Raw genomic sequence first — 16,807 nt, forward strand, 5'->3', positions numbered from 1 at the left:
GGTTTTACTAAGGACATAGGAAAACCCTTACATGGATGAAAAGGGACGTTTGCGGGTGGTTATGAAATTAGTTGCTATGTTAAATTCGATCCAATAAAAATTTATTGACAAACTTAATAACACCAAAAGGAATTGCATGGATTCTCAAACTGACATAACACTTAAACAATTCGGGTTCTCGTGAAGACGAACTGCGGATGCAAGTTCGCTCTAGAACACAAAACGTACGAACTAAAGCTAAATGATCGCTTCCAGAACAATTAATACAAAACAAAACAATACCCTTAATTGTGACGAGCCGTGCTCTCGTCACAGCTAACTATCAAAACGCCGTCAATTTCATCTACTAAGGCTATACCATTTACAAAGTTACAAGGAACATACCTAATCTTGATATTACTCAATGTTACACGTAACAAACAATACAGATAGTTAATACCAGTGGTGGGTTACAATTATATACACGCAACTATTCATGTAACGCTGTCAATGTCTATAGCTTGGTTTTCAGCACTCTTCCCCCGGTACCATGTGAAGCTTTCTCCGCATTCCCGTAGCAACGCCCAAGTTCTTTATATTGACCACTGTCTCTTGTGTCTAGAATTACTCGTTACCGGCGGTAGAATTAGAGTCCATACAGAGTTACGATCTGGTTGTGATAGTGTCTCGATAGTGTCTTGATCGTGTCAATACTTCCGCTCGCTCGGCCCTCACTGAAGTTAGCTAATCCACGCCCTCTTGGCCTTGTGGCCGGACCTTCGTTTTTATTTAATGTTCTTACTGAAAGATTTTATGCCTACTCCAGCGACGCTTCCACAAGATCTGTCCACATCCTGTATAAAACTCTGAGAGGTCTCACCCAGTCAATGTCTTGTTGGTCCTCGGGCGGCAGCAACTCCGCGGCGATTGACGGTGTAGGTCGGCGAGCGGTGTCGGAGCAGCGAAGCAGCCTGCTCAGCTGGATGTACCAGTTGTTCTGCATATCGATAGTCTGGGCAAATGCCCTTTTATACTCGCAGGCTTCCCAGACGAGCTGGAAGAAGAATAGTCTCGTCTATTCGGGGGAAGCCTGCCCAGCTCACTGCGTTGCAGGTGGTATGCCGTTAAAAGTCAGGGGTACAATACTTTGCAAGTGTACGCAGGTACACACGTTACATTATACAAACGCAAGTAAAACAAGCCATTATTGTATGTAGCCAGCTTTTCTCAGTTCTTTGAGTATGAAGGATAATTCTTTGATGCACGGATAGTTTCCTGCACAAAGCGAGCCATGTAGAAATCTTAGCCGGTCAACCAATATGTTTGGATCTTTCCATTATGTGATATCAATCTCCTTTACCACCATCTTCCTTGCACGTTTATAATAAATATTATCTCTGGTGTCTTCCGTTTTATCGTCAACCACAAGGTGACTTTCGTCATCGAGCCAGTGATTATCACAAGCTTGATCAGGATAATTAACTTGATTATGTCGTTTCCAACATTTTGGTCTCAAGCCACCATCTCAGTCTTCGATCATGCCTGCTTTAGCTGCTTCAGCACAGTCTTCGATTATGACACCAGATTCAGTCACTATATCAATCAACTTAGAATGCATAGGGTAGACCGGGGGAAATCGGGTCGATTTTTTGAAATTCCTGAATAAGTATATAACCAATATTAATTTACCATAAAATAATCTACAGTAATATCAGTCATACATTTATGTACATATTTACATACAAACCTTAGCCAATCTTCCTTACGAATTGACATTAAACTTGATCAAAGGAAAATGAAATGTTTTGACCCGATTTGGACAGAAGTGGGGTAAATCGGATCACAAGTGGGGCAAATCGGATCAACAGATTTTCTGTACAGTTTTGACAGACACATTCCGCATACAAACTGTTTACACTAAAAAACATTGAGACAGCGCTCATGGTACCACATTTTGCAAGACTGGCACTGAATCCAGTCTCCAGCAGTGCAGCTTCTGATGTCTTTGTATGTAATTTTGCACATGTTGCAGAGAACATCTTCCTCATCATCCTGGCCTTCTTCCGAAATTTCCAACTCGGATGTGTTTTTAGTTTTTGTTCGCTTCTTCGTCTTCAGAGGTTCAATTTTGCTTTGCTTTGAACTTAATTTAACACCTGCTTCTTGCTTTTCAATTTCCTGGATTCCAACAATGTGCAATTCTATTTTGACAGTAGCCTTAGAGAAGCAACAGTTTTTCGTTCACCTATTCTCTTTGGTGTTAATTTTTCCGGTGTTGGTAACAGGCATCTCACTTCTTCTGTGGTGCTCCTTCCACTTACATATTTGGCAGTGAACTCGTAATTCTATATTTACATGGATAATATTTTCATTATTTTAACATGTCCTAAACTTCAATATTATTAAAACTACTTACAAATTTTAACTAAAGTTGAAGTCGTGTGCCTTAAATTCATTTTTTCCACTTATTTAGACTAGGTCTTAACTTAAAAATTGAGAAAGAAGAATAAAGTGCTTCACAATATATAGCAAATATATGAAGCGACCCGATTTCCCCACTGTATGCAGTGACTCGTTTTACCCCAACGGCAGTGACCCGAGTTACCCCATTTCGCACTTTTAAAAAAAGAAAAATATTATAAATTCTGTCAAACATATAGAGCTTCAGTAATGCAGAAGAATGTTAATTGGGAACATATTTTCGTACTCCATTACTTAAACTACAATACTATTTCGAAATGCGAACGTAAAAGCTTATTTGAAACAAAATTAAACTTACATTGTTAAGAATTTTCCACTTCAGGACTACACAGGTTCGGGTTTATGTCGCACAGACTACCAGAATGTTGTTACAGACGATGTTCGCCTTGTAGTGGACGGTTGTATAGACAGATAGCAGCACTCTTTGGTAGGTTCCGTAGACTCCAATTCATTCTTTCGCCACAAGACAGCAGATCTTGTTACGATGACCCGGTTTACCCTGTGACCCGATTTCCCCCGGTCTACCCTAATCTTCACCCATATTACCTTACAAATTCGATATCGTTGATGTCAAAGTTTCTTCATCGTCTTCCTGCTTCCTTTTTAGGAGTCCATCATTTTTAAATGTATGGTGGATCTACTGAATATCTGCTTGAATGTATTCTCACTTATCACGGTGTTGTTACTTCAAGTAGTTACAGTCTTCACGAAGCCATCAGTGTCCTTCAATTTATGTTCTTCGTCACGATCGGGTGAGCTAATACCATCACGCTCAGGACAAGGTAAATTATTGTCGTAATGCAGATCACTCTTCTTTAGTCTAGTGGTTCCATCGATGTGCTCTATGACGTTAGTAGGCTTGGCTTTACATGTTCTACAGTAGTATGGGATAGCCGGTCCTGAAACAGGCGCCAGGCGCTGGATTGTGATTGTCGGTCCGCCATCTTGGATTTATTGACGTCACGGCAGCAAAAATTCCTCAAAATTCCTCAAAAATGCCTCAAAATGACTCAAAATTTCCCGTTTTAAGAAAAAATTTCCCGTTTTCGAGGGAAAAATTCCCGTTTCGAGGGAAAATTTCCCGTTTTATTCCTCAAAAATCCCAACGGCTAGAAATGTCCTGATAGAGGCTTAAGCATCCTTAACTCAAGCCTCAGTTAAGCCTCTATCAGGATGTGACCTTGACCTTTGACCTTGACCCCGACGGCCATCTTGGATCCGCCATTTTGGATGACGTCATTTCGTTTTCTAGAAAATTCCGGCATTGTGTTATCCGCCATTTTGAATTATGACGTCATCGCTGCAATTTCCGTTACGGCCGCCATCTTTAAATTTATTATCCGATTTTAATGAAAAAAAATTTTAAAATTATTAAAAATTAAATAATAAAAAATTTAATAAAATATTTAAAAAACAAACTTTTACGACACGGAGCTCGGAGTCCTCGGTTCAAACCCGACGAGTGCAAAAAAAATAAAAATGGCGACCGATCCTTCCCCCGCGGTGGCTGCAGGCATACTGACTCCCACCACTTTTTTTTAGCATATATATCGTCAGGTAGTATGACGTCATGTCCGCCATCTTGAAATTTGGGCGCCATCTTGAAAATCTTTATTTATTATCCGATTTTAATGAAAAAAATTCCAAAATTCATCAAAAAATTAACATATTTGAATTCTGTTTGATTATATCGATGTACGTCCTTGGTTAGATTCCCGACGAGAGTAAACAGTCGATCCTTCCTCCATGAAAGCTACCTAGACTGATCTATCACCACCAATACCAAGGATATATCGTCAACTGGTATGACATCATGTCCGCCATCTTGTCTTCATCCACTGGAGACCACCATCTTGTTTTCATCTGCTAGAGTGTGCCGATATCATGTAGTATAATTATCTGGTCACCACACCTTTGACCTTGACCTTGAACTTTGACCTTGACATTGAACTTTGACCTTGACCTTGAACTTTGACCTTGACCTTGAAATTTGACTTTGACCTTGAAATTTGACCTTGACCTTGAAATTTGGCCTTGACCTTGAACTTTGACCTTGACCTTGAAATTTGACATTGACCTTGAAATTTGACCTTGACCTTGGAATTTGACCTTGACCTTGAAATTTGACCTTGTCCTTGGAATTTGACCTTGACCTTGGAATTTGACCTTGACCTTGAAATTTGACCTTGACCTTGAAATTTGACCTTGACCTTGAAATTTGACTTTGACCTTGAAATTTTACTTTGTCCTTGAAATTTGACTTTGTCCTAGTCGACCATCATGGATCCGACATTTTATGTTCAGTACATGCTACCAGGAGCGACCACCTGCTGGAGTACACCATCTTGTGCCTGTACTCGTATTATAGAGTACATTTCCATCTGGTTAATTTTATTCTAACCCGCTACATTGCAGTAATCATTTATTACCGAGGTGCCCCCGCCATCCTGAAATTTGGGCGACATCTTGGAATAGTGTAATTATTTAGCTAGAAATGCGGGAAAAATTCCAATAGTCTCCGAAAAAAAAATCAATTAATTCACAAATTGAATCGATGGATCCCTGTCCACGGTTCGATTCTTGACCAGAGACAGTTGTAACTAATTATTAAATAAATGTTAGGTTCTGTTTTCCATTACCTTTCGCGGAGTTTATTAATCATTCACTCTACGAAAATCAACTCAAGTCATTATACCGGACCAAGGAATTAAATCAGTGCCGATTAGCCTATTATGAAAGTCTAATTTTTCAATAATCTGAATAACATATAAGCCGTTCATGTACAAAGCCACACATATAGATCAATTGCCTTCAGTCCATGAGACCGAGTCATGTCATTATCAGACGTATAGGCTAGTCATTTCAGGACCACATGACCTTCGTAATCCATCGTGACATTTTTATACATTCTAAAGGACCAAGTAACCTTGTAAAATATTTTAGTAACACCAAGAGGTGATAAACTAGTAAATATTCAATCACTACATTTTGTACTACGCGCAATCAACAAAAAAGGAAGCACGAACAACGAAAAGACAGCACCACCAACGAAAAGACAGCTCATTTGGAAGCACCGACAACGAAAAGGCAGCACCGCCAACGTAAATACATCACATTTGGAAGCACCGACAACGAAAATACAGCAGTGACAACGAAAAGACAGAACATTTGGAAGCATCGACAACGAAAAGGCACCACATTTGGAAGCACCAACATCTAAAAGACAGCACCGCCATCGAAAAGGCAGCACATTTTGGAAGCACCAACAACGAAAAGGCAGCACCGTCATCGTAAAGGCACGGACCGCAAGACCGGGTCATGTCAATATCAGACATATAGACCATGAACTCAGTACACACAGGAAAAAGGAATGTACACGTAGGAAAACGGAACGTACGCGCTGGAAAACGGAATATACACACAGGAAAACGGAATTTACACTCAGGAAAACGGAACGTACACGCAGGAAAAACGGAATGTACGGGCAGGAAAACGGAAAGTACACGCAGTAAAACGGAACGTACACGCAGGAAAAACGGAACGTACACGCAGGAAAAACGGAACGTACAGGAAGGAAAAACGGAACGTACACACAGGAAAACGGAAGGTACACGCAGGAAAACGGAAGGTACACGCAGGAAAACGGAAGGTACACGCAGTAAAACGGAAGGTACACGCAGGAAAACGGAATTTACACGCAGGAAAACAGAAAGTACACGCAGGAAAACGGAACGTACACGCAGGAAAACGGAACGTACACGCAGGAAAACGGAACGTACATGCAGGAAAACGGAACGTACACGCAGGAAAAACGGAATGTACACACAGGAAACGGAACGTACACGCAGGAAACGGAACGTACACACAGGCTCCAATATTCATTGGCTTCAATATTTATTGGCTCCATCAGTCATTGTCACCAACAGTCTTTTGGTTCCAAAAGTCTTTTGGCTCTAAATATATTTGGCTAGAATTCTTCGAGTCTAAGAGACTATGAGGCCACATGGCTACGAGTCTAAAATGATCTAGATATTTTACGAGTAATACACGGCTTGCGAGGCTAGAGCTACGAAGCTTCTAGTTCACAAGTTTACGTGACTGCGAGAATACAGAACTGCTAGTCTACATGAGTACTTGACTACGAAGATACTCGTCTACAAGGCTCCAATTGCAGCATCTGTCTTCGTCAGAATTTTCTCTCTTGCTCCAACTGCACCGCCACCATTATGTTATAATATTACATGGATACTTGCTTACGTAGCTTCAAGTCTACGAGACTCCATTACATCATGTCTACGCGACTACGAGCCATGAGGTTACGAGACTACGTGACTACGAATCTTCAATTTGACGAGACTGCGAGGCTACAGATCTACGAAGCCTCTAGAAAACGAGTTTACGTGTCTGCATGGATACAGGAATACAAGTCTGCATGAGTTCTTGACTACGAAGCTACTCGTCTACAAGGCTAAAATTACTACATTTGTCTTCGACGGAATTTTCTCTTTTACTACATCTGCTCCATCACCATTATGTTATAAGATTACAAGACTACTTGCTTACGTAGCTTCAAGTCTACGAGGCTCCAATGCATCATGACTACGAGACTACGTGCCATGAGGTTACGAGACTATGCGATTGCAAGTCTTCAAAGTTACGTGATCCTGAGGCTATAGGACTACCAAGCTTCCAGAACGTATGGTTACGAGACTGCATGACTAATTGGCGGCGCGGCTACGAAACTTCATGTCTCTAACTGACTACAATAGCACTATTCAGTGGTGAGAGTTAATTTATCTCATGCAAAGGTACTTGCTGCAAGTAGTTCCGCTTTTCAACATCAGATGGCGTCACGTGTTGCTTGCAGGTAAATAATATTTATTTCTTATATGCGGGATGCTCACTTTCGATCGCATAAGAAGGATGGCTTCGTTAGTCTCCAAGGAGAAGGAAGTTCGTCCTTCCTGCTAGTGCTTCTCAGATTTCTCACGGTCCACCATCTTGGATTGCGACGTTACGGCGACCATTTTTGATGGGTGTGACCTTGACCTTTGACCGAAACCGCAGGAATGATCGCAAGCACTCGGATTAATCATCAAAATATTGATAAGAATAATCAGGAGCACACGAAGAAAACCATCACAATATTGATAAGAATAATCAGAAGCACACGGAGAAAAACGACACATGTTTTCTTTGATATCATAAAATTACAGGAAAAAAAAATTAAAAATAAAAATAAATTAATAAAAAATTTAAAAAAAGTAAAAAATACATAAACTGATTCTGGCTTGTACTAAAACTCTATCTTTGCTCAACAATGATAAGTTTACAAGCTAGCAGAATCAGTTTATGTATTTTTTAATTTTTTTAAATTTTTTATTAATTTATTTTTATTTTTAAATTTTTTTTCCTGTAATTTTATGATATCAAAGAAAACATGTGTCGTTTTTCTCCGTGTGTTTCTGATTATTCTTATCAATATTGTGATGGTTTTCTTCGTGTGCTCCTGATTATTCTTATCAATATTTTGATGATTAATCCGAGTGCTTGCGATCATTCCTGCGGTTTCGGTCAAAGGTCAAGGTCACACCCATCAAAGATGGTCGCCGTAACGTCGCAATCCAAGATGGTGGACCGTGAGAAATCTGAGAAGCACTAGCAGGAAGGACGAACTTCCTTCTCCTTGGAGACTAACGAAGCCATCCTTCTTATGCGATCGATAGTGAGCATCCCGCATATAAGAAATAAATATTATTTACCTGCAAGCAACATGTGACGCCATCTAATGTTGAAAAGCGGAACTACTTGCAGCAAGTACCTTTGCATGAGAAAAATTAACTCTCACCACTGAATAGTACTATAGTCAGTTAGAGACATGAAGTTTCGTAGCCGCGCCGCCAATTAGTCATGCAGTCTCGTAACCATACGTTCTGGAAGCTTGGTAGTCCTATAGCCTCAGGATCATGTAACCTTGAAGACTTGCAATCGCATAGTCTCGTAACCTCATGGCACGTAGTCTCGTAGTCATGATGCATTGGAGCCTCGTAGACTTGAAGCTACGTAAGCAAGTAGCCTTGTAATCTTATAACATAATGGTGATGGAACAGATGTAGTAAAAGAGAAAATTCCGTCGAAGACAAATGTAGTAATTTTAGCCTTGTAGACGAGTAGCTTCGTAGTCAAGAACTCATGCAGACTTGTATTCCTGTATCCATGCAGACACGTAAACTCGTTTTCTAGAGGCTTCGTAGATCTGTAGCCTCGCAGTCTCGTCAACTTGAAGATTCGTAGTCACGTAGTCTCGTAACCTCATGGCTCGTAGTCGCGTAGACATGATGTAATGGAGTCTCGTAGACTTGAAGCTACGTAAGCAAGTATCCATGTAATCTTATAACATAATGGTGGCGGTGCAGTTGGAGCAAGAGAGAAAATTCTGACGAAGACAGATGCTGCAATTGGAGCCTTGTAGACGAGTATCTTCGTAGTCAAGTACTCATGTAGACTAGTAGTTCTGTATCCTCGCAGTCACGTAAACTTGTGAACTAGAAGCTTCGTAGCTCTAGCCTCGCAAGCCGTGTATAACTCGTAAAATATCTAGATCATTTTAGACTCGTAGCCATGTGGCCTCATAGTCTCTTAGACTCGAAGAATTCTAGCCAAATATATTTAGAGCCAAAAGACTTTTGGAACCAAAAGACTGTTGGTGACAATGACTGATGGAGCCAATGAATATTGAAGCCAATGAATATTGGAGCCTGTGTGTACGTTCCGTTTCCTGCGTGTACGTTCCGTTTCCTATGTGTACGTTCCGTTTTTCCTGCGTGTACATTCCGTTTTCCTGCGTGTACGTTCCGTTTTCCTGCGTGTACTTTCTGTTTTCCTGCGTGTAAATACCGTTTTCCTGCGTATACGTTCCGTTTTCCTGCGTGTACGATCTGTTTTCCTGCGTGTACGATCTGTTTTCCTGCGTGTACGTTCCGTTTTCCTGCGTGTACCTTCCGTTTTCCTGCGTGTACGTTCCGTTTTTCCTGCGTGTACGTTCCGTTTTTCCTGCGTGTACGTTCCTTTTCCTGCGTATACGTTCCGTTTTCCTGCGTGTACGATCTGTTTTCCTGCGTGTAAATTCCGTTTTCCTGCGTGTACGTTCCGTTTTCCTGCGTGTACCTTCCGTTTTTCCTGCGTGTACGTTCCGTTTTCCTGCGTGAACCTTCCGTTTTCCTGCGTGTACGTTCCGTTTTCCTGCGTGTACCTTCCGTTTTTCCTGTGTGTACGTTCCGTTTTACTGCGTGTACCTTCCGTTTTCCTGCGTGTATATTCCGTTTTCCTGCGTGTACGTTCCGTTTTTCCTGCGTGCACGTTCCGTTTTTCCTGCGTGTACGTTCCGTTTTCCTGCGTTTAAATTCCGTTTTCCTGCGTGTACATTCCGTTTTCCTGCGTGTAAATTCCGTTTTCCTGCGTGTACGTTCCGTTTTCCTGCGTGTACCTTTCGTTTTTCCTGCGTGTACGTTCTGTTTTCCTGCGTGTACCTTCCGTTTTCCTGCGTGTACCTTCCGTTTTCCTGCGTGTACGTTCCGTTTTCCTGCGTGTACCTTCCATTTTCCTGCGTGTACGTTCCGATTTACTGCGTGTACCTTCCGTTTTCCTGCGTGTACGTTCCGTTTTTCCTGCGTGTACGTTCCGTTTTCCTGCGTGTACCTTCCGTTTTCCTGCGTGTACCTTCTGTTTTCCTGCGTGTAAGTTACATTTTTCCTGCGTGTATGTTCCAATTTTCCTGCGTGTACGTTCCGTTTTCCTGCGTGTAAATTCTGTTTTCCTGCGTGTACATTCCGGATTCTTGCGTGTAATTTCCGTTTTCCTGCGTGTATGTTCCATTTTCCTGCGTGTACCTTCCGTTTTTCCTGCGTGTACCTTCCGTTTTCCTGCGTGTACCTTCCGTTTTACTGCGTGTACCTTCCGTTTTCCTGCGTGTACCTTCCGTTTTCCTGCGTGTATGTTCCGTTTTTCCTGCGTGTACGTTCCGTTTTTCCTGCGTGTACATTCCGTTTTTCCTACGTGTACGTTCCGTTTTACTGCGTGTACCTTCCGTTTTCCTGCGCGTACATTCCGTTTTTCCTGCGTGTACGTTCCGTTTTCCCGAGTGTAAATTCCGTTTTCCTGTGTGTATATTCCGTTTTCCAGCGTGTACGTTCCGTTTTCCTACATGTACATTCCTTTTTTCTGTGTGTACTGAGTTCATGGTCTATATGTCTGATATTGACAACACCCGGTCTTGCGGTCCGTGCCTTTACGATGACGGTGCTGCCTTTTCGTTGTTGGTGCTTCCAAAATGTGCTGCCTTTTCGATGGCGGTGCTGTCTTTTAGATGTTGGTGCTTCCAAATGTGGTGCCTTTTCGTTGTCGATGCTTCCAAATGTTCTGTCTTTTCGTTGTCATTGCTGTCTTTTCGCTGTCAGTGCTTCCAAATGTGCTGTATTTACGTTGGCGGTGCTGCCTTTTCGTTGTCGGTGCTTCCAAAATGGGCTGCCTTTTCGATGGCGGTATTGTCTTTTAGATGTTGGTGCTTCCAAATGTGGTACCTTTTCGTTGTCACTGCTGTCTTTTCGTTGTCGGTGCTTCCAAATGTGATGTATTTACGTTGGCGGTGCTGCCTTTTCGTTGTCGGTGCTTCCAAATGAGCTGTCTTTTCGTTGGTGGTGCTGTCTTTTCGTTGTTCGTGCTTCCTTTTTTGTTGATTGCGCATAGTACAAAATGTAGTGATTGAATATTTACTAGTTTATCACCTCTTGGTGTTACTAAAATATTTTACAAGGTTACTTGGTCCTTTAGAATGTATAAAAATGTCACGATGGATTACGAAGGTCATGTGGTCCTGAAATGACTAGCCTATACGTCTGATAATGACATGACTCGGTCTCATGGACTGAAGGAAATTGATCTATATGTGTGGCTTTGTACATGAACGGCTTATATGTTATTCAGATTATTGAAAAATTAGACTTTCATAATAGGCTAATCGGCACTGATTTAATTCCTTGGTCCGGTATAATGACTTGAGTTGATTTTCGTAGAGTGAATGATTAATAAACTCCGCGAAAGGTAATGGAAAACAGAACCTAACATTTATTTAATAATTAGTTACAACTGTCTCTGGTCAAGAATCGAACCGTGGACAGGGATCCATCGATTCAATTTGTGAATTAATTGATTTTTTTTTCGGAGACTATTGGAATTTTTCCCGCATTTCTAGCTAAATAATTACACTATTCCAAGATGTCGCCCAAATTTCAGGATGGCGGGGGCACCTCGGTAATAAATGATTACTGCAATGTAGCGGGTTAGAATAAAATTAACCAGATGGAAATGTACTCTATAATACGAGTACATGCACAAGATGGTGTACTCCAGCAGGTGGTCGCTCCTGGTAGCATGTACTGAACATAAAATGTCGGATCCATGATGGTCGACTAGGACAAAGTCAAATTTCAAGGACAAAGTAAAATTTCAAGGTCAAAGTCAAATTTCAAGGTCAAGGTCAAATTTCAAGGTCAAGGTCAAATTCCAAGGTCAAGGTCAAATTCCAAGGTCAAGGTCAAATTTCAAGGTCAAGGTCAAATTCCAAGGTCAAGGTCAAATTTCAAGGACAATGTCAAATTTCAAGGTCAAGGTCAAAGTTCAAGGTCAAGGTCAAATTTCAAGGTCAAGGTCAAAGTTCAATGTCAAGGTCAAAGTTCAAGGTCAAGGTCAAAGGTGTGGTGACCAGATAATTATACTAAATGATATCGGCACACTCTAGCAGATGAAAACAAGATGGTGGTCTCCAGTGGATGAAGACAAGATGGCGGACATGATGTCATACCAGTTGACGATATATCCTTGGTATTGGTGGTGATAGATCAGTCTAGGTAGCTTTCATGGAGGAAGGATCGACTGTTTACTCTCGTCGGGAATCGAACCAAGGACGTACATCGATATAATCAAACAGAATTCAAATATGTTAATTTTTTGATGAATTTTGGAATTTTTTTCATTAAAATCGGATAATAAATAAAGATTTTCAAGATGGCGCCCAAATTTCAAGATGGCGGACATGACGTCATACTACCTGATGATATATATGCTAAAAAAAGTGGTGGGAGTCAGTATGCCTGCAGCCACCGCGGGGGAAGGATCGGTCGCCATTTTTATTTTTTTTACACTCGTCGGGTTTGAACCGAGGACTCCGAGCTCCGTGTCGTAAATGTCTGTTTTTTAAATATTTTATAAAAAATTTTATTATTTAATTTTTTATAATTTTAAAATTTTTTTCATTAAAATCGGATAATAAATTTAAAGATGGCGGCCGTAACGGAAATTGCAGCGATGACGTCATAATTCAAAATGGCGGATAACACAATGCCGGAATTTTCTAGAAAACGAAATGACGTCATCCAAAATGGCGGATCCAAGATGGCCGTCGGGGTCAAGGTCAAAGGTCAAGGTCACATCCTGATAGAGGCTTAACTGAGGCTTGAGTTAAGGATGCTTAAGCCTCTATCAGGACATTTCTAGCCGTTGGGATTTTTGAGGAATAAAACGGGAAATTTTCCCTCGAAACGGGAATTTTTCCCTCGAAAACGGGAATTTTTTTCTTAAAACGGGAAATTTTGAGTCATTTTGAGGCATTTTTGAGGAATTTTGAGGAATTTTCGCTGCCGTGACGTCACAAATCCAAGATGGCGGACCGACAATCACAATCCAGCGCCTGGCGCCTGTTTCAGGACCGGCTATCCCATACTACTTTCTACCATGTCTTTTTAAGCTGTCAATTCGTGTTAACAACCTGATACACCGATTATATCTAAACATTTTGCGTAGTGGGATTTTAATAGAATCATTCTTCTCATACCGTTTAGCATTCTTTCTCAAGGTAAACACCTTGCTACGGTATATACAATGATGTCGTCTTGGTACAGCTACAGACATCTAAGGCTCCAAAAGATTCCATTAGCTCCAACAGCCTTTTGTTTCAATAGTGCCAATGATGTTTGGCTAGAATGCTACGAGTCTAAGAGACTATGAGGACACAAGGCTACGAGTCTAAAAGGATCTAGCTTGTTACGAGTTAAACATGGCCGCGACACTGCATGGCTAAACGACCGCGTGGCTACGAAACTACATGTTTATGAAGCTACAAGGATACAAGTCTACTCTGCTCCAAATGACTGCAAGACGACATGGCTACAAGACCACTTGGGTACAAAGCTTCAATTCTACGAGACTACAAGACTCCACCAACTACCTTCGAGTGTATAAAGCTCCAACTACTCCAGCAGCATTATGTTATAAGATTACATGACTACTTGTTTACGTAGCTACAAGTCTACGAGGCCTTGGCTATGTAGCTTCAATTCTACGAGGACCCAAGACATCATTACTACGAGACTACGATCCATGAGGTTACGAGACTACGTGACTGCGAATCTTCAAGTTTACGAGACTGCGAGGCTACAGAGCTACGAAGCTTCTAGAACACAAGTTTACTTGACTGAGAGGATACAGGACTACAAGTCTGCATGAGTACTTGACTACGAAGCTACACGTCTACAAGGCTCCAATTTCCGCATCTGTCGTCGACAGAATTTTCTCTTTTGCTCCAACTGCTCCAACAGCATTATGTTATAAGATTACAAGGCTACTTGCTTACGTAGCTTCAAGTCTACGAGGCTCCATTGCATCATGACTACGAGACTACGAGCCATGAGGTTACGAGACTATGCGATTGCGAGTCTTCAAGGTTACGACTATAGGCTACGAAGCTTCCAGATCACATGGTTACGAGACTGCATGGCTAAAAGACCGCGTGGCTACGAAACTACATGACTCTAACTGACTACAATAGCACCATTCAGTGGTGAGAGTTAATTTATCTCATGCAAGATAACCTGTTTAAAGTAGTGACGATTATTGTCAACAGAAGACACCACATTTTTCTTACAGGTAAATATTATTTATTTCTTTTATGCGCGGATACGGGATGCTCACTAACGAACGCAATAGAAGGATGGCTTCGCTAGACTCTAAGGAGAAGGAAGTTTGTTCATCCAGTCAGTGTTTCACAGATTTCTCATAGCATAATATTATTTGACTGAATAATGATTTGTTTTTAAATTCCACCTGATAAAACTATTGCAACTGTTGATTTAGTAGCTGAAATTCTCGAATTAAATGTAACTCCAAATAAAATGTCATGACTCATTAGGTAAAAAACTCCTTCATGCAGAGAGTGGTTTCTCAGAATAGACTGAAGCACTTGAAGAAACCGCAGGAATGATCGCAAGCACACGGAAAAAACCATAAAAATATTGACAAGAATAATCAGGAGCACACGGAGTAAACCATTTTAATATTGACAAGAATATCAGGAGCACACGGAGAAATCCATCATAATATTGGCAAGAATAATCAGGAGCACACGAAGAAACACATCATAATATTAACATTGATAATCAGGAGCAAACGCGGAAAACCGTCACACATTTTCTTTGATAACATAAAATTTAAAAAATTTAAAAATTTAAATAAATAAATACAAAAACTGATTCTGATAGCTTTAAAACTTCTCATTGCTGAGCAAAGAGAGAAATCTAGTTCAAGCCAGAAGTGCTTCTGTCTATTCTGTGAAACCGCTCTCTGCATGAAGGATTTTTTTTTAACCTAATAAGTCATGACATTTTATTTGGAGTAACATTTAATTCGAGAATTTCAGCTACTTAATCAACAGTTGCAATATTTTTATCAGATAGAATTAAAAAAAATATCATTACTCAGTCAAATAATATTATGCTCTGAGAAATCTGTGAAACATTGACTGGAAGAACAAACTTCCTTCTCCTTGGAGTCTAGCGAAGCCATCCTTCTATTGCGTTCGTTAGTGAGCATCCCGTATCCGCGCATAAAAGAAATAAATAATATTTACCTGTAAGCAAAATGTGTTGTCATCTGTTGACAATAATCGTCACTACTTTAAACAGGTTATTTTGCATGAAATAAATTAACTCTCACCACTGAATGGTGCTATTGTAGTCAGTTAGAGTCATGTAGTTTCGTAGCCACGCGGTCTTTCAGCCATGCAGTCTCGTAACCATGTGATCTGGAAGCTTCGTAGTCCTATAGCCTCGCGATCACGTAACCTTGAAGACCTGCAATCGCATAGACTCGTAACCTCATGGCTCGTAGTCTCGTAGTCATGATGCAATGGAGCCTCGTAGACTTGAAGCTACGTAAGCAAGTAGAATTGTAATCTTATAACATAATGCTGTTGGAGCATTTGGAGCAAATAGAAAATTCCGTCGATGACAGATGCAGCAATTGGAGCCTTGTAGACGTGTAGCTTCGTTCTCAAGTACTCACGCAGACACGTAGTCCTGTATCCTCGCAGTAAAGTAAACTTGTATTCTAGAAGCTTCGTTGCTCTGTAGCCTCGCAGTTTCGAAAACTTGAAGATTCGTAGTCACGTAGTCTCGTAACCTCGTGGATCGTAGTCTCGTAGTCATGATGTCTTGGGTCCTCGTAGAATTGAAGCTACGTAGCCAAGTAGCCTCGTAGACTTGTAGCTACGTAAACAAGTAGTCATGTAATCTTATAACATAATGCTGCTGGAGTAGTTGGAGCTTTATACACTCGAAGGTAGTTGGTGGAGTCTTGTAGTCTCGTAGAATTGAAGCTTTGTACCCAAGAGGTCTTGTAGCCATGTCGTCTTGCAGTCATTTGGAGCCGAGTAGACTTGTATCCTTGTTGCTTCGTAAACATGTAGTTTCGTAGCCACGCGGTCTTTTAGCCATGCAGTCTCGCGGCCATGTATAACTCGTAACCAGCTAGATCCTTTTAGGCTCGTAGCCTTGTGTCCTCATAGTCTCTTAGACTCGTAGCATTCTAGGCAAATATTATTGTCGCTGTTGAAACAAAAGGCTGTTGGAGCAATTGGAGTCTTTTGGAGCCTTCGAATTCTGTAGGTGTATCAAAAACACATCACCGTAGATACCGTAGCAAGTTGTTAACATTCAGAAAGAATGCTAAACGGTATGTGAAGAATGATTCTATTAAAAACCCACTACGCAAAATGTTAATATATAATCAATCGGTGTATCAGGTTGTTAACACGAATTGACAGCTTAAAAAGACATGGTAGAACATGTAAAGCCAAGCCTACTAACGTCATAGAGCACATCGATGGAACCACTAGACTAAAGAAGAGTGATCTGCATTACGACAATAATTTACCTTGTCCTGAGCGTGATTGTATTAGCTCACCCGATCGTGACGAAGAACATAAATTGAAGGACACTGATGGCTTCGTGAAGACTGT

This window comes from Bacillus rossius, chromosome 18 (genome assembly GCF_032445375.1).
Source record: "Bacillus rossius redtenbacheri isolate Brsri chromosome 18, Brsri_v3, whole genome shotgun sequence".
In the NCBI taxonomy this organism is placed as follows: Eukaryota; Metazoa; Arthropoda; class Insecta; order Phasmatodea; family Bacillidae; genus Bacillus; species Bacillus rossius.